Source organism: Talpa occidentalis, unplaced genomic scaffold (assembly GCF_014898055.3).
Source record: "Talpa occidentalis isolate TD23 unplaced genomic scaffold, MPIMG_talOcc4v2.1 talOcc4.11, whole genome shotgun sequence".
NCBI classification, from domain to species: domain Eukaryota; kingdom Metazoa; phylum Chordata; class Mammalia; order Eulipotyphla; family Talpidae; genus Talpa; species Talpa occidentalis.
The window spans coordinates 62,181,055-62,205,869 of NW_023601104.1; the positions used below are offsets into that span (position 1 = coordinate 62,181,055).

The 24,815-nt window shown below is 40.5% G+C and overlaps 1 protein-coding gene across 2 annotated transcripts in view; it reads left to right on the forward strand.

The window, feature by feature from the left end:
• Positions 1–22,310, forward strand: part of FRMD6 (FERM domain containing 6) — a 136,465-nt gene extending 114,155 nt beyond the window's left edge. The window contains exons 14-16 of one of the 2 annotated variants that reach the window (XR_008549987.1): positions 16,388–16,506; positions 17,485–17,555; positions 22,271–22,310. The gene's annotated coding sequence lies outside the window, so the exon portion shown is untranslated. Of the gene's footprint in view, positions 1–5,427; positions 5,616–16,387; positions 16,507–17,484; positions 17,556–22,270 lie in introns of those variants that run through there. The other variant, XR_008549986.1, reaches the window with a different exon arrangement.
• Positions 22,311–24,815: the final 2,505 nt, after the last annotated feature.

Below are 24,815 nucleotides of genomic sequence, written 5' to 3' on the forward strand. Positions count from 1 at the left end.
CTAGAGACGTAGGTGCTACATATATATGACTATCTGACTAAGTATGAGGATGGAGGTTTGTGAATACAATAAAATAAAAAATTTCCCAGTCCCTGTTACTTGCCTTGTCATTTTTCTGATTCTTTCTTTATACAAGTTGATCCTTATTTAAAAGTATAATGGAAATTGTCAGCTAAATTCCACCCAACCCTTTGATTCTTAGACATGTATTTTGAGTTAATGGGTGATTCTCACCTCTGGAAAATCCTGCTTACTTGCTCTGAACCATTGTAAGTAATGGAGTTACATGCTTTCAAGAGATTTGTTGAAGGTCTGTAATTAACCAACTCATTATTTAGGATGGGTGTTTACCCATCTGGTGTCAACTGTAGTCTGTTAAGGTCTCCTCAGTTTATTACTGCCATTATGGCAAGAGATGGATTTCATAACACCAGACAGTTCCCAACTTAGGAAAGAATGATGTTCCAAGTTTGCTTCTAAATTCGTTGTTTGATATTTAGAATACCTCCCGCCCTCTAACTCACTCAGCTTCTCTAACTAACTCACAAAGACCTATTTATCCCAGCAATATTATTAGAGATTGTTTTCAGTGCTCGAGTAGCCACTTACCAAAGAAGCCCAAAGTAGAAAGGTAGATAAGTGAAATTTACCCAACTAGATGGAGTTGCTAGTACCCATGCAAAAGACCAATAGTTCAATCTTCAGTTTTACTTCTCAGAGTATGTCCATGGCCAACTCTATGTAAGAGGAGGGAAAGCGCTTTAAGCAAGCCAGGCCAAAATAAAACATCTCCAAGCCAGTTTCTGCCTTGAGATTCTATAAGGGGTGCCTCTTGTGTCCTCTGATTCACATCCCAGGTAAGCTTGCTGCCTGGAGTTTCCAGGCCGCAATGAATGGGGAGGAACCCAAACAGCTCCTAATGGTCTCCTTGAATGGGGAGACCACAGAACTCGAGTTCATGGAGTAGAATATGAGAGAGCTGGACAGAGTGGAAAGGAGGGGGAGGAAAGCGAGATACTGAGAAAGGATACCTGGAGATCTGCAGAAGGCTGTCCTCAGGTCTTTAGCTGATAGCTGAATAAAATAAAAGCCTGCAGTATGAATTTTACAACACTTGAAAAGAATCTATAGTTCTGTGAAATGTGGGAGGTTAAATAATACATAGAATAACTGAGCACATAAAAAAGAGAAAGTTAACTCTGAGAACAAAATGTTGAAGAAAAGCAATCACAGTATATTACAGGGCGCAACAACTGCAGCATTTGTGCAATAAAAATGGAAACATTATTCTAATATAGATGTAACTCAAAGTACAGCTAGCTATTAGGAGGGGATGGCATCTCTATGTGGGGCGGTGACAGAGCGAATGTGTAAAAAAATGCTGTTCTTATCTCCCATAGAAGAAGTTATAGATAATGTACCATGCTGAAGAACCATATACATGTATAATAATATGACTAAGAAATAAGAAGGGAAGTACTTTATTGAAAAGTATTGGTGTCTGGAGAAGGAAAGAAAAGGAAACTGATTTTTTGTTAGAGTGTGCAGTGCATTTGCTTCTTAAATGTTGTATCTGTGTCACTTTAGGAAACCACTTTTTAATAAGATAAACCTGTCTCCATTACTAACATAGAACCCTGGGTTGCCAGAGATCACAAAGAGAAAAGGACCAACAAATGGAAGCAAGTATGTAGGGGATAGAGGTGGGGGTGGTCAAGCTCTGTTTTGAGGAGGGAACTGTTATATTTGCCAGACTGAACAGAGCACGGGTCACCGTCCAGGAGGTGGAATAGAAAAGGGAGGCTCTTGTGCCTTAGGACCTGGGCTCTTGCTAAGAGTGTGTAGGAGGTGGGCTAGTAATGAAAGGGGCCTCGGGGAGCCCTGGGAGCTGTTGTAGCAAAAGCACCAGAAGGTGAGGTGCCTTTCTTTGCCTCCCTGCACACTGGGAAGCGTGTGGGCGATGCCCAGTGAAAGCGATCTGGCTCTGGTTTCCTTGGTGAGACACCCAGCAGATGGGTGCCTGGTAACCCAAAGCCTTTAATGAAAGGGCCCAAGTCAATTGCTCCACCTGGCATGGGACTCGGGTGACTCAGGTTTCAGCCATGAGCCTCTGGGGGCTCCTGACAAAAAGTGGGGCAGGAGAGGGGACCTGAGGCCTAGTATTGGGTGGAGGGGATGTAGACACAGAGGATGCCAGGATGGGGGTGGGGGAGGGCTAACTAGGACATTGTTGACCAGTCTCTCCACTAATTGAAGGGTTCACAAACCTGAAGGATTTTTAGGATGTTTTCATTTAGAGTTGGAGTCATTTCCGGGGCTTACACCACACCCCCTGATGAGAACCTCTAGTGGGGCAGGCCCAGGATGCTGGTGCAGCAGTTTATCCCTCAAGCTGCCTCTGAAAGTCCACATACCAGTTCCAAGCCTCTGTCCCCATAACCTCAAGGCAGTCCTCCCTCTATTAGAGCTGTTTCTCTACCTTCTTTATTAGAAACACAGGTGCAGAAGAACTTTCTGAAACCTGGGGTTTGACAACCTCTGTCATTAAGAGTCCCTGCTTTTGGAGAAGCCACCACTTCCTGGGATGGGTAGGACCTATACTCTCCTTTAGGTTGTCGGTTTTATTCACGTCACATCTCCAATGAGAACGTCCAGAAGGTACTGAGAGCTTCCATGACAAGAATCTTTCCCACTCAACAGCCTCAGGGAGCTTGAGGTGGGGGTGCCAAGCAGTGGCCAGGTCCCTGCACTTCGCCTCAACGCCAGGGGATGGTGCCTGGATTGGAGCTGATTGAATTACAGGAGATAGGAGCTCTGTTTCTGGAACCCTTTTCTTCCTCTCACCCAGAAATGCTACCGAGGGAAGGGAAACTTCTTTCCCCCAAATGGGCAGAGGTGGTGGCAGGATATTTTTTTCCCGAGCAACTTCATCTGGAAACTCCTCAGATGATGTTCCCATTGGGTGTTTGTAGTCACGACGCCTCCCCATCAAGGCCATCCTAATCCCAAATTTAAAATAGATTTTCTATGATGAAGGAGATACATGGTAAACTTAGAAACTGAGGGTCAGCAGAGCATTATCTTTTAAAATGCACCAAAATAAATATAAAAATAATAAAATATATTTAAAAAGAGTGTCACCAGGCAGAAACTATACCCTGAGGAACTAGCAGCACCTGGCATAGAAAAGGTGCTGGATGAAAGTTAGGGAGGCAATAAGTGAAATTCACGACCATGAGCCAAGCTGTCAGGCAGAAACCACAGGAACTTCCTACCTGAAATACTCTTCTGGTCTTTCTCTTCATTCCAACCTCAGCAAAATGGCCCCTCTGCAGAAAAGTTTCCCAAACACCCTTTCTGACACTGGCCTCTCCATTCCCTTTCTACCACATAACCCTACTTATTACTTTCATTGCACTGTCCACAACCTCTGCCTTCCTGATCCACTACTCTGGTTACCTGCTTCCTACACCACAGCACAGCCTGCAAGGGTGGCGACCTTATGGATCTTGCTTAATCCTTCCATAGAAATAGGACATTTTCCTGGCCCAGCAGGCCAGGAAGAATTGACATTGAATGAGGAGTGTAACATTAGATGATGAGAAGAAGAGAAGAAAATTTCCTCAATTCTAAAACACATTTTTTATTGATGCTGGAACTGGGCTGTTTCTTATGATGGATGAGCATTGTTTGTGTCATCTTCACTCCCCCTCAAAACTGTTAATACATCAGAGCGTGCTATGTAGTAGATTTTGTGTCTAAGCACCAATGAAGGACAACAAATAAAGATTACCCTGAGCAGAGAGCTCAATTGCCTCTGAATCCAAGTGCCTTTTCTGAGCGAGGAGGAGGGAGGCACATCAAAGAGGATAAAATAAGGAAATCAGTGCCCAAAAATGATTAGAAGGCGCTCAGCCTGTGAGAGATAGAGAGAGGGAGTTGTCCATCATCCTCTGCCCCATCTCACCCGGAGTGTTTATTTAATGTGACCAGGAGTAGCTGTGCCAGAGACCAGAGACTGATGGCCCTCAGCCCCCAGGCGCTAAGGCAGGTGGGTCTGACCATCTACCTTCTTGAGTACCAGACATGGCACAAAGCCAAAGTGCTTTTTAGGGATTTGAACTGCTTAAAGCAAAGGCAACGCGGGACCCTGTATCCTCTGCATCTGAACCTCTCAAAGAGTTTGCACAAAATGCAGATTCTTGTGCCCAACCCTCCTCCCCCAAATCAGCCTTCACAAGCAGGATCCAGAGTCTTATTTTTAATAAACTCTCTCTCTCTCTCTCTCTCTCTCTCTCTCTCTCTCTCTCATACACACACACACACACACACACACACACGATTCTTAGGTGAGTGTTTCTCAAATGAAAATAAGGGAATGATTCAGTGATTCACTTGGGATCTAACCCAATTCCAGGCAGCTTCTCTAGCAAATGCGAATGGAGTGCCACAGACCGTGCTGGATGCACCTGGCTGAGTTTGGGGAAGGGACTGAGGGAGCCAGCACCAGCGCCCAGCGCCGTTTTTTTTTTTTTGTTTTGTTTTGTTGTTTTTTTTTTTTTTGGGCGGAAGCTGCCTGTTCCTAGCTGTAGCCTGACCCCTCGTGGTCAGAGCCAGGGTTTGGGAGGAAAGACCCAGGGTGTTTTGTGTGTGTGTGTGATGCTGGGGTAAATTCTACCCTTGCAGACTTGACTTGCTTGCAGAGACCCTATTACCAATACCGACGTGATATGAAGAGGATGAATATTTCCAAATTCCTTATTTTGCCTCAATTGCTTATCCATCTTGTGGGCTTTCCTCTCCTGGTGTAGGGTAAGGTAAAAAGTGTCAGGCTTTTCTGCCCTCCCGCCATTAGGAGAGATGACGGAACCCTGCAGTCCTGAATGCATGCCTGATGGCGGGCACCTGGAGTAGGGTGTGGGCGTAGGTAGATGGGATTCACCTGGGCTAAGACTGGGCTTTTAAGGGTGGCGTCATGGGGACACCAGCGGAAGAGAAGTAGAGAAGCAGAAGCAGAACCATGAGAGCAGCAGAGATCACCGGAGAGCCCAGAAAGAGTAAAGGCTTGCTGGGGGCTGGGAGGCCTGTCAGCCTCCCAGCCCCCCAGCACCCCTGCCTGGGGGGTGCCTGGCAAATCTAAATAAAAAGCCTGCAAAAGCAACCAAGGGCTCCAGGACTCTGACTCCTCCTTTACCCGGTCTGCTGGATCATAGGAAACCTGCACTGTGTCTGTCCTGCCCCTACACCTGGTATGTGACATTTTAGCTGCATTTCTGCATCTCACCCGAGGGAGCAGAGGGATGGAGGACAAGGAGAAGTTGGGTCTTTTCACAATACATTTCGTTTTAAGGGTGGAAGGGGCAACAGTTAACTGGCAGCCACGCACAGGTACGGCGTGACTTCGTTACTCATGCCTTTCCTCTTTAGCTTTGGGCCCCCTCTGCCTCTCACGGGCTGATGCACCTGCAGCCACTGAGCACCAGCAGCTGCCTACACCCACTGCCGCTGCGGCCCTTTGTCTGCCGTGTCTGCGTGTGACTCAGCATCTGGACACTGAACCTGTTAAACTTGCTACAGCTCAGTCCCTCCTAGGATGCAAGTGGTCATGAAAACAGGTAATTTAAACAAGTTGCTCCAGAAAATTATCACCCTCCCTTTTCTTCTTAATTCTTGGGGATTTATAACCAACAGAAATAGCTTATTTGACCTGAATGAAGAAATCTAAAATAATGTTTGCATTTCCAGAACTGAGATACAGAGCCCAGTTCAGGGTGCCATTCTTTCATCTGGTGAGATCACAGTAAAATATTAGTTCATGTGCAAGAGAAGCAAGCTCAGAGAGCTTGGAGCTCTGGGAGGCGGGTACAGGAAGGCAGTGGTGATGAGTGCCAGGAGCCTGGCTGTTGTAGGGCTGAAATGCTGCAGTCCATTAATTCAGCCATTGAATGATTTTCATTGAGAGCCCTCCATGAGGCTGAAACTATATGTTGGATGAATTAGCTGAACTGGAAGCTATGAAGACAAAGAAAAAGCATGTGGTTCCTCAAGTTATTTAGAACTTATAGAAAGCAGTGGAAAGACATGGAAACCAAAAAATATCAGGCTATTAGGACCAAGAATTGATCTGATGAGTTTAGCTCTCCCGTTTGTTCAAGTGATTGTTGTCACTGTTCTTTGCTGAGTATGGAGGGGTGTCCTAGTACGTTCAAACTTTATCACTGAGGAGACCGAGTCCTTAGACCAGGTAGGGTGTCAAGGTCATGTAGCTCAGTGGTGGAATTGTGTGGGAAGCCAGGTCAGCCTAGTGAGAGCCCCACTGCTCCACACCAGATGATAATGTCTAGGGACTCTCCCATCTCCTGCTGCCTTCCTGCTTAGGGTCAGCTTCTCACCCTCTCACTTACAAACTTATCTCTACCCACTCCCTGCTCCTGACACATTCTCCTCCAAGCTCATTCATCACTCAGGCCTTTGTTCCCTGGCCCCCTCAAGTCTCCGTCCATTCATCTCCTCCTGGCCCTTTGCTTCATCATCTGCTACTTGTTTCTTCCTCTCAGTCCATAAACATGTCAAAGGCTTTCCTTGGCTAAACATGCCCACAATCAAATAAAGCACAACAAAAGCTTCCTCTATCACATCTCCAGTTCAAACCTGCCCTCTTCCTAGGCCACAGATGACCAGCCATTACCTCCCTTCCTCATTCAGCCCATCCAGAAAGCAATCTGCCTGACTGTGTCCACTTTCTCAGTTTTACTCACTCTCCCATCCACTGCCATCTGACTTCTGCAACCTCCAGCTGTTATGGGGAGGTCCTAGGCTTTATCTTGCTGGGCCTTCTGCTACATTTGACACCACTGAACCCCTCTTCCTTGAGGCTCTCTGATCACTGGTGTCTATGTCAACACCTTTTCCTGCTTCTACTTGTACTTCTTTCTCATTCCTTTTCTGGCCCCTTTATGGATTTCTCTGCAAGTTATCACTTAAATGTCGATATTCTATTAGATTCTGCCTCAACCCATTGCTTTCCTTCCTGCAGTCTATCCCGGCACAATTTCATCCACTCTCCTGGTTTTAATCACATCTACCTGTCACTGCTTCCCAAATAAACATCAGCAGTCCAGGCTCAGGCCTCAGGTTTCAGCTGCATCTATGGACCTGCCTCGTGGGCATCTCCACCTGGCCATGGTCTGAGTACTGCAGATGCAACATGCACAAAACCAGTTTTATCACCCTTTATGGAATCAGCTCTTCTTCTTAATGCTGCTATTTTCTTAATCCTTTAAGTTAGAAACTTAGGAGTCCCCTTGATACCTCAGTTGGATGATGGGGTCCTCTTGAGTGGGCTTTCTCAAGTGGGCCTTCACCACTGCCCTGTCTCAGGCCACATCATCTCTTGCCTGAATTATTGTAATAGCATCTTAAATGATTTCCCCACATATAGAACTGTCCTTTCTAAATCTGGGCTGAGTAATTTATTTAAAATATGAACCATCTCCAACCAACTCTTAGGAGTTCAGTCCATCACGTAGAGCCAGAGCCACCACCTTTCAGCATGGCACAGATGGCCTCTGTGTCTGCCAAGTGCCAATTGCTTGAGCCATCTCTTCAGTGACTCCCCGCACTTCACTCTCCTACAACAGCACTGCTTGAGGTTGCTGCTGATGCTTTCCTGTTGCTCGTGTTCACCCCTCAGGCAATTGTGTTTGGGGAGACAATTATTCCTCACCCCAGACCCCTCTTCTATCCACCTAGGCCTAGCTCACGCCTGCTTCTTCTTTGACAATCACCCTTACCCACTTTCACCACCCTCAGGAATTATGACAATTATTTTTCTCTTTGTCTAGACCACATTGTCTCAAGATTTAATAGGATAAAAATACCAGATATAAGTACAGGCCTTCCCGTTACTTGAGGCGATCAAAATATTCTCTGGCTTGGAAAATGACACTTATAAGCTATGGAGGAGGCATTACAAATGCTTCTTGTTCCATATTATGCTCTTCATACACTGCTTGCCTTCTAAGGAGGATGGACATGCAAAAAGATGATCAGTGCCCTAAGAACACAGGGCTACATGAGCTGCAGCTGCAGGGGGATGGAGATCAAAATCAACTCTGGTATCTCTGTACTGGCATAACGACAGCAATGAATAATGTCTTTAGTGGGTATGCAACAGCAAAGAACATGGGAAAAATGTAAAAACATATCTTTGCTTCAAAAGAGGCAAAAGAGGTAAGGAATAGACTCACATCTTTAGGGAGCAGAAGAGGAATTCAGGAATTTTGAAGTCGAGTCAAGGCTCATAGACTCTCAATCAGGGGCGGAGACCCCTAGGATAGCCCGTCTTGGATTTAGGGCTCTGACAAGGATACAAGCAACAGGGAGGAAATCCCAAGAAAGCAAGTCCTATAGCTTCCAAGCAAACCTCCTGGTTTTCTCCACTTAGTCTGCCGTTAGCCATCATCTCTTGTGCCTGTGCCTTAGCAAATATCTCTGTTCATGCTCTTTGGATTGCCCTTAGGATTTTAAGAGTGAGGTGGCATCTTTTTAAAATAAATGCATTTCTACCTGATTTGAGATATGCCTGGTTTCAAGCTTCCACAACTTTTCTCTTGTGAAAGAAGAGTAGTGTGCCACCTTGTGGTTGCAGGCCATTACAACAAGAGTGCTGCTCCCACAGCATCCTGCCAGGATCAGTACAGGGTTACCCGGTAAATAGTTCTGGAAAGGGTTCTGGTTCAGGAGAAAAAGCAAAGAATGCACTATTGGAGAGACACTGCAAACTGAACTGGTAGTTAATAGCATTGGGGTGGTATCCAAAAGGATTTTTCTTGGTCTATCTTCCTGTGTGATTTCATCTCTGTGCCATTTTCCCTGGTTAATGCATTCTGATTCATGGTGGTTTAAAAAATGACCTTGGGGGCCTCCCTGGTGGCACAAGGGGTTAAGCACTGCACTATGAAGCAATTTGCAGCCTCTGCAGCATGAGTTCGATCCCCAGCCAGCCAGAGAGCACCCCACATGGGACCTCTGCTGTCTCGCCTGCTGCTCCCCTCAGCAGTGTATTTCAGTCTGCCTGTTCTGTTTCCCACTCTGTCTTTGGTGAATCCTCTTACCCCCGGCATTTCTGGCCTGTGCCCCAGCTCTTGTATGCATAAATAAATAAATCTTTAAAAAAATAAATAAAAATAAAAAATGACCTTGCACAGTGACATGATCACAGGACTGAATATTTAAGCACCTTGTACCTAATTGCCCTCTGCCACACACTAGCCAGGAGAGCTAGCACAGAGCTTAGTAGGAAGGGCATTGACTTGGGGTCAGGAGGGTTCTACCCAAGTTACCAAGTTCTGGCAAGCTATCTTGGGGAAACTTTGAGCACCTTCCCTGTGTTGTTCAAGGACTTTTCATGATTAAGTTTTTCCCTCACTGCCATCCTTTGGGATAGTCTTTCTACAAGTGGGGAAACTGAGGCTTAGCAAGGTGGATGAGCTGTTTAGGGTCATGGACCCAGGGAGTGATGAGTCAGGGTTTGATCCAAGGTCTGACTCCAAAGTCAGATCAAAGTATCTCTTTTTTAAAAAAAAAATATTTTCTTTTTAGAATTCTCTATTATGGGAATATGTGTGTTGGGAGCATAACACATAAGCCAGATGGCTTGAATTCACTGTGCCCCCTGGTGATAGGGCGAGCCCAGTTTCTACCTGAGTGCTCAACAAAGCCACAGATGCTAGACTGCTGCTTTTAAATCCCTTGTGCCTTCTTTCTCTCCCTCTGACTTTGTTTATAAAGATATTTTAAGAGATCGAACTTCCTGAGCTTCAAAAATCATGTCTTTTGATTTCTAAAGATAAAGATATGACCTAAAGAGAGAACACTGGCTGAGGGATTAATAGGAAAATGATATCTTTTCAGGGAGGACAAGATGTTCTCCGCGCCACTGGTGCAGTGTTTTTCTAAGAGCTGTTGTTTTTCTAAGGGCTGTCACCAGTTTCACCTGATACAACACCAGGAGAGGTGCTTATTATTCTGTCCATTTGACTCCTGAACAAACTCACATACCAGACCTTAAGAAACTTGTTCAAGACCTCACAGCCATGGTTTGAATACAGGCCTTTAAAGAAAACAACTTTATTGACATATAATTGACATACAATGGACTGACTACATGTATTGAAGGCAATATTGGTGAGTTTCAACATGGATAAAATTGTGAACCCATCATCAGCCAAGATAATAAACATGCCCATTATCCTCATTAGTTTTCTCAGACCCCATTGACATCCCTCCCCTTCCGCCCCCCGACTTTCTACCCCCATACTGCTATCCCCAGGCAATCACTGACCTATCTTCTGTCACTGTCATTTTTCACCTTATATAATTCTATACAAATGGAAACATAAGTGTGCACCCTTGTTTGACTGGCTTTATTCGCTCAGCACACTAGACTTGAGATTCATTTGTGTCACTGTTGCTGAGTCCACACCTGACATGTATAGACCAGATTATTATGACACTAGGGTTTTGAGAAAAGAAAACAGCTTTCTTGCAAATAGATGGACAAGGAGACAAAAGATAAATTCCAATCTGCCTGTTAAGAAAGGGAATGGAGTTATATAGGTTTTGGGGACCAGGGTGCGAAAAAATGAATTATATTTTATTGGCTGAAAAGTGGGTGAGAAGCAAAGAAAAATGGGGTTGGCTGATATTTATTAGCTATTTGCAGGACAGTTGATACATAAGTGTAAAGAGCCTTTTCTTCAGATAAGTGGAATTGGATTTTTGTTAGTGACCCCTGGCCTCCGGGTAGCTCCACTCTTCTGCATTTGTGTCTCCCAGCTCCAAGTGGCCTGGGACCTCAGTTCAACATTAGTCGGAGTCTCCAGGCTATGCTGTGTCTGCAAAAGCAAATCTCAGAGGGTTTAGATACTTTCTCTACAGTCTGAATGCAACTTAACCATTTTACCTCCATCATTATGCATATCAGTAACTCATTCCTTTTTATTATGGAGGACTAGTCCTTCTTTGTATTGTTATACCACAATGTATTCATTCCCCTAATGGTAGAAATTTGGATTTTTGCCATTTGAAGATAAAGCTGCATGAATGTGGATGTGCAAGTCCTTGGAATGGACATATCTTTTAGGTAAATACCTAGAAATGGAATATTTGGGTTACATGGTATGTAAATGCTTAATTTTTTGAGAAATAGTTAACCTGTTTTCCAGAGTGGTTGTACATTTTATGTATTAGCAGAATGAGAGTTCTAGTGTCTCCACATCATTGCTAACACTTGGTATGGTCATTTTTTTCCATATACACTCTAGTGGATATTTAGTAATATCTTACTGTGGTTTTAATTTGCATTTCCTTAAGAGTAATAATGTTAAGTGTCTCTTCATATGCTTAATATCCATTCTTATTATCTTCTGTAATGAAATAGCTTTTCAAATCTTTTGACCATTTTTTAAATTGGGTTGTTTTTCATTGAGTTTTCTAAGCTCTTTATACATTTTGGATGTGAATATCTGGCATGTGATTTTTCAAATTTTTTTTCTCATTCTGTATATTGTCTTCATTGTCTTAATAATGTCTTGAAGCAGAAGTTAAATTTTTACAAAGTTCAGTTTATCACATTTTTCTTTTATTGATCAATTTATTGGTATCATATTTAAGGTGTATTTGCCTAACTCAAGGTCACAAAGACTTCCTCCAATGTGTTCTAAAGGTTTTATAATTTTGGGTTTTACTTTAAGGTCTATAATCCACTTTGATTAAATTTTCCTGATATGGATGTATACTGATGTTGTACTTTATTTACTTTATTCTCTTTGCAAATGGATAGCCAATTGTTTCAGCATCATTTGTTAAAAATACTCTATTGAATTTTCTTTGCATCTTTGTTAAATGTCAACTGGCCAAACAATTATATTTCTGTAATCTCTATTCTGTTCCATTGATCTGTGTATCTTTATGCAATACCATACTATCTTATTACCATACCTTTGTACTAAGTCTTGAAATTAATAATATATATAATGATATAAGCCCTCCAACTTTGCTCTTTTTCAAAGTAGCTTTGACTGTTCCTAGTCCTTTGCATTTTCATACAAATTTTAGAATCAGCTTTTCAATTTCTACTGAAAGAAAGTTGTAGGATTTTGTTTAGGATTGCATTGACTCAACATCAAATTGTAAGGCTCAAATTGTAAGACTCCCCTTTTTTCTAATATATCAAGAGTTACAGTTCTTTATTTCCTAATGTTCATACTTTGAAAGCCATTGTTATGTTTTTTTCCACTAGTTTTTGTTATTGTTGTTTTAGGCAGGAATTGTAATTCCAGTCCTTGTTATTCCATCTTGACTAGGCTGTTTGTTTTTTATTTTGCTTTTTAAAATCAAGAACAAATTATGGTCATATTTGTTTCTACTTAACCAAAATCTCAACTTATACAAATGTGTTATATATCTAGAAATACATGAGATTGTGTGTGTTTATATGTTTAAAATTTGGTCTTAGTATTGGCTCCCCTAGCTATCTTGTAAACACAGTCTATCTGAACTGGAAATGGCAGACTAACAAACTGAGGTCTTCTTATTTTATAAGAAATCTGATGTAAAAGATGGTGGCTATTGGAAAAAAAAGAATTTACAAAAAATTAAATTTTTCTCCCATCTCTGCCTTTAATAAATACTTAAAATACTATCTCCCACTTCCTGAAAAGACTGGTTTACTACCCATCTGTTCTAAAATACCCAAGTTTTGATTCATATACATTAAATCTATTACTTTTGTTCAATTATGTATTATGGAAAATCACAAAAAATCTGATCTCTTGGCCAACACTTATTGGAGGAGATGAATGCTGTCTCTCCTTGTAAATCTGATAAGTGATTTCCTAGTATAGGGAACACATCCATTTAGTAAGAAAAGAAGGATTAGTTTCTCTGGTGAATCTTTTCTTATCCCCAAACAGAAAGTGGAATCTGAGACTGTGGGATATTGGTGATTCTGAGCAGGAATCCTAATAATCTACCATATATACTTAGCTTGACTTCATTAACATTTTTGGAAATGAATCTGTTGAGAAAATTAATCTAATGTCATTCGTTGAATAGGAAAAATAGAAATTATATCATTACAGTGAATGTGGCTGGTGCCAAGGCAAACATAATGAAAAATGTTTTATTACTCCTTATTGCAAAGCAGTCGTTTAATTAAAATTTCTCCCTTCAGCAAAATGAATTTCCTAAGTTTATACAGTTTGCATATTTTAATTTACACTTTCAAAAAGTGACCCTTTTGCCAATAGGGAATTTATATTTATTCTGAAGGAAGGAAATGAGGTCTCAAGGTGAGGGCTATACCTAGCATGGTGGGGTGATGGTCATCCAGCTTATGCAGACTCTCAACAGAAACACTTTCTATTTCTTGCACTCATTTTAGTCATACCTACTCTTTACATTGACAGCTAGCCTGAGAAAAATTGTTAGAAGGATCAAACAGTCTTTAGAGTTTATCCCTTCTTGAATTTGTTGCGAAAATAGGAACCTGGATACCAGTAACATTTCCTGTGGCTGGCTTCCATGAAGACAGGCTGCATAAATTCGATAACTGCTCAGAATTTTAATTTAAGCTTCAACCTGCCAGTCAATGATCACTGGAACATATAGTACTGACCAGCTGCTCGGTGCTCTTAGAAATGACTTAATTACACAGTTGAAACAGCTGCTGGAGCCAGCCAAAGACACAGGGAAAGAAAAAAAAAACAGTTAAAGGAGAAACAAGGCAGGATTAATTTGTGGTCTAACTCATTAAGACCTCCTGCTGTCACACTTTGCCAGGCCACTGAGCCTTCGCTTTTTTGAAAAATGATCACATACCTCCAGCTACTCTTATTAGGTTCCCTTGATTCTGCAGAAATCATAACAACTCCCAGGAGTCATCAAAAGTCCCTGGAGCATGTAATTTGTTCAGCATGGAGAAAGTCTTCCCTGGGAGACCAGGGATGGTCTACGGGGCATTGGCCCTTCCCTCACGTGGTGTTAAAGCTCCCCATAGAAGTGGCTACACGTGCCCACAGTACCCCTCACTTTCCTTCCACTCTCCCCTCCCACACTTCTTTGCTCATCTTATTTCCTCCTCTTTCCATCTTTCTTTCTTCCTATCCTTGTCATCTTCTGGTTACTGGAATGAGGCTGAAGCAGGCGTATCTGCAGCTCTTGTTAATGTGCTTATTGAACAAACTGTATATCACTCATTTCATCCTTACAATAATCTTGAAAGGAGGCATTTCTCCCCATTATACAGGCAGAGCAATGGAGGCCTAGAGAGGTTATGTCATCAATGAAAGGTCACTACACTGGTTATTAAGTCATTCTTCCTGTTTCAAAACCACGCTGCCATAATCTGCTGGGTAACGCTGCGGCTGGCATTCTGCAAAACACACCTCTGCTTTGGCATGACTCTGTTGGCTTACTGGTGGGGGGAGGGAGAAGGCACTTGCTTCTTCCTATTTGCTTCCTGGTACTGTCAGCCTCACCCCAGCAATGGTTATTCAACTCAGCAGCTCTCATTTTCTACATTCCCTTAAAATATCAGTCAGAAGTCTGGGTCCCAGTTATGATGGGCCCCCACTTGAGCTTCTGGATTCTGAAACCTTAGCCTCCTTTCTGTGTTCTTCTAGCCTACAGATAGTAGCTATCCTTAAAGTTGCTATCTCTCTGTTGCCCCATTGTCCCCTCTTTACCTTTTCAGGGATAACTTACTCCTTGGCTGTACATTCCCATTTGTCATGCTGTATTCAGAGTTGAGTCCAATTTCTTTGCCCCATTGTTAAGCTCCATTGTCATCCTCCCTATACTGATTGCAGTGGTACAGAATAAAGTCTGCCTTGCCATCTTTAATAAGTCTCATTAAATATTTGTTTTCTTTAACACTGATATTGAAACCACACATTGAGTCAAGTATAATTGAAAACTCAAATTATAATCTTTGGGTACTTGGGGAAAGTCCTAAACATTGTCATATTTTTATGACTAAAGATTCCACCTACTATTCAATGGCTTGGAAAGCACCTGGCACAACATAAGTAAATATCATAACCTAAGATAGAGTTCTGATTAATATATTCCTCAAAAGATCACAGAATTGACACATTCAATTCAGAACAATAGTGGGACTCTAGGCTGCCAACTAGAAATCCAGCTAAAACATATGTTTTAGGACCTATCTTGCTGATAATTTCATTTTACAAGAAAGAGGAAGAAACAAAAGAAACTTCTTTTCTAAATTTAAAGAATCTAGAATTTAAAGAACTTTTCCTGATTTTCCAGGAAAAGTTAGTTATTAAAACAGAAGTATAGGAAAACGGGGAGGGGGGCTAGGAATCAGGGAGTATCTTTCACCTGCAGATGGAAATGCCCAAGAAAAGTCATTCTGAGAGGTTCTGACCTACATGTCAGAACACAGTTCTCAGAAGTTCAGTGCAAAGTAAGGTCTAATTCCTTCACCAATCTGAAAGAGAAAAACAGATGAAAAGGGTTGGCAGGATCTCAAAAATGAAATGTTGAGGCTGTAAGAGTATGGATCTTGATAAGGAGTGAACCCTTTAATTAAAGGGCGCCCGCACCCCTTTGTTTATAGCAGCACTGTTTACAATAGCTAAGCTATGGAAACAACCCAAATGCCCAAAAATAGATGACTGGATCAAGAAGATGTGGTACATATACACCATGGACTATTACTCAGCATTCAAAAAAGATAAACACATGCAATTTGCAGCAACATGGATGGCACTGGAAGGGATCATGCTCAGCGAAATAAGCCAGAAAGAAAAAAATACCAGATGGTCTCACTCATAGCAGGAATTTAGAAAACCTAAATAAGAGACCAGGAAAAAGACTAATCAATACAAAGTAAAAATCAAAATCAACAAGCAACTATAAACCAGAGACACACTACGTGGGGCAGGGGTTGGGGGGGACGTAGGGAGGGATGCAATTGTATGGGGAATATAATGATAATGAAAATGCACACATTGTGCAAAGATGAAAAATGATGTAAAAATTATATAAAATAAAATATTTTTTAAAAAATAAAAATCAAAATCAAGCAACTATAAACCAGAGACACACTACAGGGCGGGGGCGGGGGGCGGAGAAGAGGAGGGATTAGGGTCAAAATAAGGGGGGTGGGAATTGTGTGGGGAATATAACCAAGATGAAAATGCATACATTGTGCAAAAATGATAAATGATGTAAAAATATATAAAATAAAATTTAAAAATGCCAATGTGGTTGCATAGAACACAGTTTAATCAGCTTAATTTATCCACAAAAGATAGAAGTGTACAACATGTGATCTATGAGTGCTTCTTTATTTCAGGCACTGTCTAGAGGTGAACAGCCCAGGCTCCTGCCTTTGAGGTGGTTATACTCAAGGGGAGAAGATGAACAATAAACCAATAATACTCAACAAACCTGTAAATGCATAAAGAATAGCAGGTATGTACAGTAATGTTCTGTGTGTGTATGTATTGAACCAATTGAAACTGACAATACTCTACCACTTTGACCTACAGAAATAGTAGTTTCATATGGTACAACTTCTTGTCTTGTTGGGAGGGTTGGATTCTTCATAAGGTGAATAAAGGCCTCTCAGAGAAAGTGGCATCCGAGTAGAAACCTGAATACAGTGAAGGAATGATGCACATAAAAACTACAGAAGAATATTCCTTAAATACATGAAACTAAGCAATATGCTGCTTAATAAGTATTTAATTAAAGAGGAAATTAAAGCAGAAATCAAAAAATACCTTGAGAACTAATGAAAACAAGGATACAAATTAGCAGAATTTATGGGATGCAGCAAACATGGCCTTAAAGGGAAGATAGCTGTAATATCTTGTAAGAGGAAAAATCTCAAGTAAACAACTTAATGCACATTGAAAAACAGGAACAGTGGATCTTCAGTAAAACAAAATACTTTCAAAACTAGAAGACAATAATAAACAAAGTGAGGGTTCTACAGTTAAGGGGGGTCAAGGGAGAAAGGGTCAAGATGGTATAAAGGATGCTGGTGAGAAAAAAAGAGATATATATATTATATATATATATATATGCTCAAAAAAAGAATGTTTAAAAAAAATTTCTTAGTGGAAGCAAAAATCCCACTGATGAGACTGTGTTTTAAAGCATGCAGGGGTGTATGTGTGTAAAATCTGGTGTGTGCATAATTTAATGAATATATTTTTTGTTTGGATTTCCCTCAAGATTCTATTGCTTCCTTTTTATGTTACAGATATAAATTCTTGAGTGAAAAATGATAGATTTCAGTATAATTTTGATAGCTGGGTGATAATACATTTTTAGATATGCTGGAGGGAAAAAACTGGTCTTTAAATAATTAAACCAAATGATGGTATTAATTAATTTCTATCCTTAATCACTAATTTCAGTTTTTACATTTCCCCTGACTTTTAGGGGAAGCATAATCTGTCTCAAAAGCAGCCTTTAGTGACCTAAAGGTTTGAAAAGCAACCAGATATAATGAGGTAAGATATTTAAATGGAAACATGCCAACAATTACTAGTTAATTGAGAGTTTTTATGATTTTGGCCTGAGGTCAGTGCTTTTCCTGCTGGGTTATAATGTGAGCAGGAGAGAATAAGAGCTTTGTTTCTCTTTTCTTATGAAAGTACCAACTAATTTTGAAGTTTTTATTAAATTAAAAGTGAACAATGATTATAGCAAATATCTTAAGAAACTAAAACCTGTTATATTTCAGTTGAAGAGTTTTCTTCTTTTTTTAGAAATTGATATATAATTGACATGTAATATATTAGTTTTAGGTGGACAACCTTGTGTATATACTATTTCTTAATAAAGAGGGATATTTTCTCACTATACACACTGGTATGACTAAAAGAAAAAGAGAGAAAATATCAGTCTTTGGTGATAATGTAGGCAAATGGGACTCTTTCACATTAATGGTGGGTTTGTAAGTTGGAGGTCATTTTGGAAATCTTTATGACATGACATACATACATATAGACTAGGACTGAAAGGGAGTGCGGGGAATTTCTGCTTGCCTGTCATGCTCAGTGTCTCAATCTAGGTGCTAGTCACAGGTGTGATCTGTTTTTTAAAATTCTTCAAATTGCACATTTATGGTAAATATACTTTCTCATGTGTATGCTGTTTCTTAATAAAAAAAGAGGTAATAACACTGTTCACAAGAAAACAGAAAAATTGGTTCCATAGTAATGGTTATATTTGTCATGCTAGGCGTTGTATGCCCTCAAGATTCCCTTAGTTTTCTGGGGAAGGCTGGATATTGTTTTTCTTTTCTGACAACTGGTGCTTCTGTCTGAGATTATCAACCAGTAGATCATAGATATTGCATATTTATTCCAGATATTGCATATTTATTCCAGATATTGCATAAGGGTTGAGAAGGAAGACAAAAAAAGAAAAACACCGTAATTTCCCTTGAAGTCTCTACCCATGTATGCTATTTGCAAATCACATTACCACCCTAAAACTTAAAATATGTCCACTATGGCAGAATAATGCTCTTTTATGAAATGTGGGATAATGCTTGAAGTTTTGGGCAACATAGTCATTCAAATACAAAATTTAGTGTCATAATGTATAACACAAAATGTCAAATTTGATAGGGATAGAAATATACCATGTTTATGTTTGTGTAAGTGCACAAAAGAGCCAAAAATTACCTATATTTGTAACAAATATTTTCATAATAAAGGGAGCAAATCACAGAAGATAAATTGGAAGCATCAGCATGAGCTGAGTTCTGTGGCAGGGTTTCTCACCTTTAACACTATTGACATTTGGAATCAGATAATTCTTTGTGGTGGAGGCTGTCCTCTGTCCTCTGTCTTGCAGTATGTTTAGCAGCATTCCTGGCTTCTACCCACTAGATGACAGTAGCAACCTCTTCCCTAGTCAGGACAAATGAAAATGTCCCTGGACATTGCCAAATAGCCCCTGGCAGACATTGGTCCTGGTGGCGAACCATGCTCTACATATTTTGTTGCTTTAGCGTTCTCCCTCCTGCAGCCCAAACGCAGTCACATCTGGAGTTCAGCACTGACTCCCCTTCTGACCCATCTTGATAATTTCCACTAAATGGAGCCAGAGCTCCTTGTCAGATGTTGGAACCAATCTTAAAGACAAGAAAAGGCAATATGGGCTAGAAACATTTTTGATACTGCCAGAAAGCAAGATACTATCAGAAAGTTCCAGATGAATGTTTTATTTTTTAAAAAGAGGATTGCCACTATTAAGGTAGGGAAAAACTAGACAGATTTATAATATTAACTCAGTAATAATAATTGTAGTATAGTCAACTGGAATAAGTTATGTCTATCAAAAGTACTATGATATGAAAGCAGGCAGGTAACAAGTGCATATAAGGAAGTCTGTAGTACATGTACCAGTTTCCCAAAATATTACCATGTCTCTTCTCCCAAACCCACTATTTATTAATTAAGCTAGTAAAACTGGTCTAGTTTTAGACAATTTCCAACATACTGTAGCCACAATTGGTAAACAGAAATAAGAAGGAAACTATTTCTACTATTGCTTATAAAACTATTTCACAAGGGCCTCCCCCGTGGTGCAGCAGTTGAGTGCTGGGTTGCAAAGCTACCCGCAGCCTCTGCAGCGCCAGTTCAATCCCCGGCTGCTCCCTGGCCACCGGAGGAGGGTCCCACATGGCACGCAGACCTTTCCTGCCGCTCGCTGCTCCCCTCAGCAGTGTACTTCAGTCTGCCTGCTCTGCTCCCCGCTCTGGCTCTGGTGAATTCTCTCACCCTCCCACACTTCTGACTGTACCCAGTGCTTGTATAAATAAATAAAAATAAATCTTTAAAAAAAATTAAAAAAAAAAACTATCTCACAATCTGTTGTTCCTAAGTTCAAAAGTGGAGAGTGGATAATAGGATAGATGTTGACCATTTAGAATAGAAGATAGAGATCCTATACTGGCAGGTGCAGTCCAGTGTTGAAGTAGAAGGACCCTGAGCCTCCTAAGAGGTGACCTTCAGGAAAGAACTGACCATAACAAAAGGTGACAAGGAGTTTTGTTTCTAGGAGCTAAATGGGACTGTGAGTATAACCTTAACATGAGACAGTTGTTCTACTAACCTATCCACAGCAAGATAATTCAAGAACATGTACATGAAAGTACAAATATTAAAGAAGCTCATCCAATTCCAGAAAATGGATGCTTATGAGTAAAGAACTAAATAAAAATCAGCAAGTTAATTTCCAGGTTGGAGGGATGAGACTTGAGGTTTGGACACAAGTGTGAACACATGGTTACTTTTTTTTTTTTTAAAGATTTATTTATACAAGCACTGGGTACAGTCAGAAGCGCGGGAGGGTGAGAGAATTCACCTGAGCCAGAGCAGGGAGCAGAGCAGGCAGAAGGACCAAAGTACACTGCTGAGGGGAGCAGTGGGCAGCAGGAGAGGTCTGCGCGCCATGTGGGACCCTCCTCCAATGGCTGGGGAGCAGCCGGGGGATCGAACCGGCGCTACAGAGGCTGCAGGCAGCTTCGCAACCCAGCGCTCAATTGCTGCGCCACCGGGGAGGCCCACTCATGGTTACTTTGGAGAAAATATTCAAAAACAACTCTCTCCCACCTCCAAACCCTGATTCCTACTTCTGCCTGCAGGATATCCTACACTCCTACTAGTAAGACAAGGGAAAAGAGAACAGAAAAACTTAAAACACTATGAAGTTTAGTGCAGACTCCCTGGGAGAATCTTTCTTGACCAAATGGCTATAATATTTGGCAAGCTAAATGAGTTTTGTACTTTCACACAGTAAACGGTACTAAGTGTTAGCTATTATTATTCTGTGGAACATACTCATTTGATTTTCCTTTGAGGAACTAACTCACATTTGTAGTCACATATATAAAAATATAAAAGTATAATCTGTACACCAACAAATTGAATAATGTAGAAAAAATGGATAATTGCTTAAAATCATGCAACCTCCCAAAACTAATTTAGGATGAAATAGAAAATCTGACTAGACCACTCACAAGGAAAGTAACTGCAAGAGTAATCTAAAGCCTCTCAAGAAACAAAAGTCCAAAACTATATAATTTCACTGGTAAATTCAGGCAAACACTCAGGAAAAATATACCCATCCCTTACAAATTCCTCCCAAAAATTGAGGAGAGAAAGCTTCCTACCTTATTTTACAAAGCCAACTTTACCCAAAATCCCAAACTAGATAAGAATATTACAAAGAGAGACAAAGAGAGAAAATTATAGACCAATGTCTCTGATGAACATAGATGCAAAAATTCTCAACAAAATCTTAGCAAATTGAAGTCCACAGTACAGTAAAAGGATCAAGCACCTTGACCAAGAGTGATTTATTCCAGGGATGGGAGTATGGTTCAAAATATGAAAACAAAGAAACAACCAGTGTAATACATCAAGTCACTAAATGAAGAACAGAAACCACATAGTCATCTCAATGGATGAGGAAAAGCATTTGACAAAAACCAATGCTCATTTATTCTAAAATCTATAAATAGAATGGAACTAGAAGGAAAGTACCTAAATATAACAAAGGCCATAAAAGACAAACCCATATCTAGCCTTACACACTCTCAATGGTGGAAAATTGAAAGTTTTCCCTCTAAGATTAGAAGACAAAGATTCTCATTGTCACGACTTAAATTCAGCATAGTATTAAATATCGTAGCATAGTAATCCCATAAGAAAAATAAAAGGCATTCGGGTAGGAAAGAAAAAAGCAAAACTATCACTCCCTGCAAATGATATGATTTTATACATAAAAAAATCCCAACAGACCCCATGAGAAACCTATGGAAATCATAAACAAATGGCCACATGGCCCTTGACAGACACATTTGTCCCAGTTGAACACTGTGTAAACATAGTTTCAGGTTACAAAATCAAATACACCAAATCTTCATCTGATGGTATGCACAGGTGGGTATCCTTACACAATTCATCAAGCTTTACTCTTAGATTAGTGTGCTTCACTGAATGCAAATCATATTTTAGACATAAAAACCAACAGGAAAAAAATTCTAGGGTAGTCAGGATTGAAAATCAGTAGTTTGTATAGTCTCACACCTCAAAATGGTATTTAACAAATAGGTCACACTCTGCTTGGTTAATGGGACTTATTTTGTCCCTTTTATTTCTCTGAAATCCTCCTTTCAATTGACCTAACTGAAATTGGCCTCCTCAAGTATTAAACCCGACAAGCCTGAGGGCAGTGGGAAGGAGTGAATGAAATGCTGTAAGTATTGTTACTGTTTCTCAGCATTTTGGCTAAGATCTAGTGCAGTTTCTGTTCTTAGTATAAATGCCGTAAATATTAAACTATTTCTCTAAACTTCTATTTTTAATTATATGAATCTCTTATACAATGAGGCCACTGGAAAAGACAATGAAAACCCAAAATTTGTCTGCATATTTTTTCTCTCCTGTCATATTTTCTAAATTGTAATATGGACGATGAGTTGCTTTTTTAATACAGTACAGTAAAGAGGTTTCTTAGTATCATAGGCTGAAAGTGCAATTGATCTTAAAATATCTATTCCTGCTTTCAAATTATGCTCACAGCTATCTGACTAGGAAGCCAATTACATTAACAGCATTACCACCCTGACTGCAGCACATTTTTATTAAAGTGCTGTCCCTTAATGGGGAACCAGTGTGGGGCTGCTGGGCCTTTCCCAAGCAGGCAGAGATTTTTCCATCCTGCCTAATGCCAGTATCTAAAATAAAAACAAGTACTCAAATTTTACTTCAGATTCAAGATTCCCATCCTGTTCCTAGAAGAGACAGACATCCTGTGTTCAAGATTGGGTAATAAAATCTTAAGATCTCCACTATTTAAGATTGGAACTTTCTTTTCCAAGTAGTGGGCTTATCACTGACCCTGGAAAATAGCCTTATTTCAACAATAATTATCACAAGATTCCCTGTGTAAAGTGCTGTGCTCAGAATACAAAGCAAGTAAGGCTCAGCCTTTACCCTCATGAGGCTTATTAGGAGTATGACTCAGCCAGTTAACACACTATGGTACAGAATGTGTGTATGTGTGTGTGTATGTATGAAACCCTATATATATATAGCCCTATATATATAACCCTATATATTAAGGGTTAAGAAGAGTAGATCAGGGCTTCCCCTGGTGGCACTGGCAGTTGAGCGTAGCGCTGTGAAGCTGTCCGCAGCCTCTGCAGCACTGGTTCGATTGCGGCCAGCCGGCGAGGGTCCCACATGGTGCAGCAGACTTCTCCTGTGGTGCCCGCTGCTCCCCTCAGCAGTGTATTTCATTCAGTCAGCCTGTTCTGTTCCCTGCTTGTCTCTGGTGAATCCCCTCACCCTCCCGCACATCTGGCCTGTACCCCAGTTCTTGTGTAAATGAATAAATAAATCATTAAAAAAAAAAAGAGTAGATCAAATAACATGCTCTGAGGGCTTAGAGGTAGCTGAGGTCAATTCAGTTCAGGAAGAAGTAACCATAAGACTCTTGTAGATCCTGCCTCATGCCATATTTAAATAAAGAGTAGTTCAAGGGCAAAGATAATCAAAAAGCAGCTCAAACCTTACTGGAAACTCAAGGGGTTGGGAAACGTGGAAATGTTGGTCAAAGGGTGCAAAGTTTCAGAAACGCGAGATGAGTAAGTGCTGAGGTCTAATGTATAGCAGCATGATTTAGAGTTGCCAACACTGTATTGTATGCATGAAATTTGCTAAGAGTAGGTCTTAACTGTCCTTACCAAAAATATTGGTAACTATGATGGTAATGGATATGTTAAATAGCTTGATTATGGTAAACATTTCACAATGAATACACATAATAAAACACCTCAGATATATACAATTTTTATTTGTCAGCGATACCTTATGGGGATAAAATAAATATGGGTTACATGAATGCATCCCCCATTTATGTCTGTATGTGTCATTGCCACATCTACACTGGAAGCTACTGAGAACAGACTCTGATTTCCAAGACCCCTTAGAAATCCAGTATTGTCTGGGTGCTTTGACCAAAGCATGAACTCAAACATCTGACTTCTTGTATCCCATGCACCTTCTAATTGCTTATTACAGTGCTATATCCATACTTGGTAGTTCAAAAATATTACTTGAAAACAATAGGGACACAAAATAAATTTATTTCTGAAGCTTAAGCACAAGTTATACATCCCACTTTCATCTCTCAGACTACACTTGCATATTTTGTGCTGTAAAACAACTAATAAATAATGGCAGGATGGCTTATTAAAGAACTTTCCGATGAATTATGGTAGACTAATAACAATCCTGCTCTGAAGTGACATCTGAACTAATGCATTAGTATGATTACTCTCAGCCTCTGAGAAAATTTAAATCATTTTTTTCGTTCCTCTCTTAGTAAGAGCAATGCTTAACCTGTTTGTGAAAGAAAGGAACTAGAAAAATAAGACTCACAAGCCACAGAATATGACTAATGGTCAGAGAGAGAGAAAGACTAGCAACACTTACAGAGGCCTGCCCTTGGCCCCCAGTCTACCCCACAGTTCTGCCCCACCCCCCTTGCTGCTTGGCTTATATGCTTAGGGCTCTGTGTTCTGTCTTGTGCAGAGGAAGCTATTTCCTACCCAATGCTGCAGCAGTAAATCATAGCTACTTGGGGTTTCATGTACTGTGCACAAATTGTAATTGCCAATACCCAGAATCCTGTAGACAAACTGCTGCTGCAGGCTTCTCCCTCATATATGAAAAGTGCTCTTATAA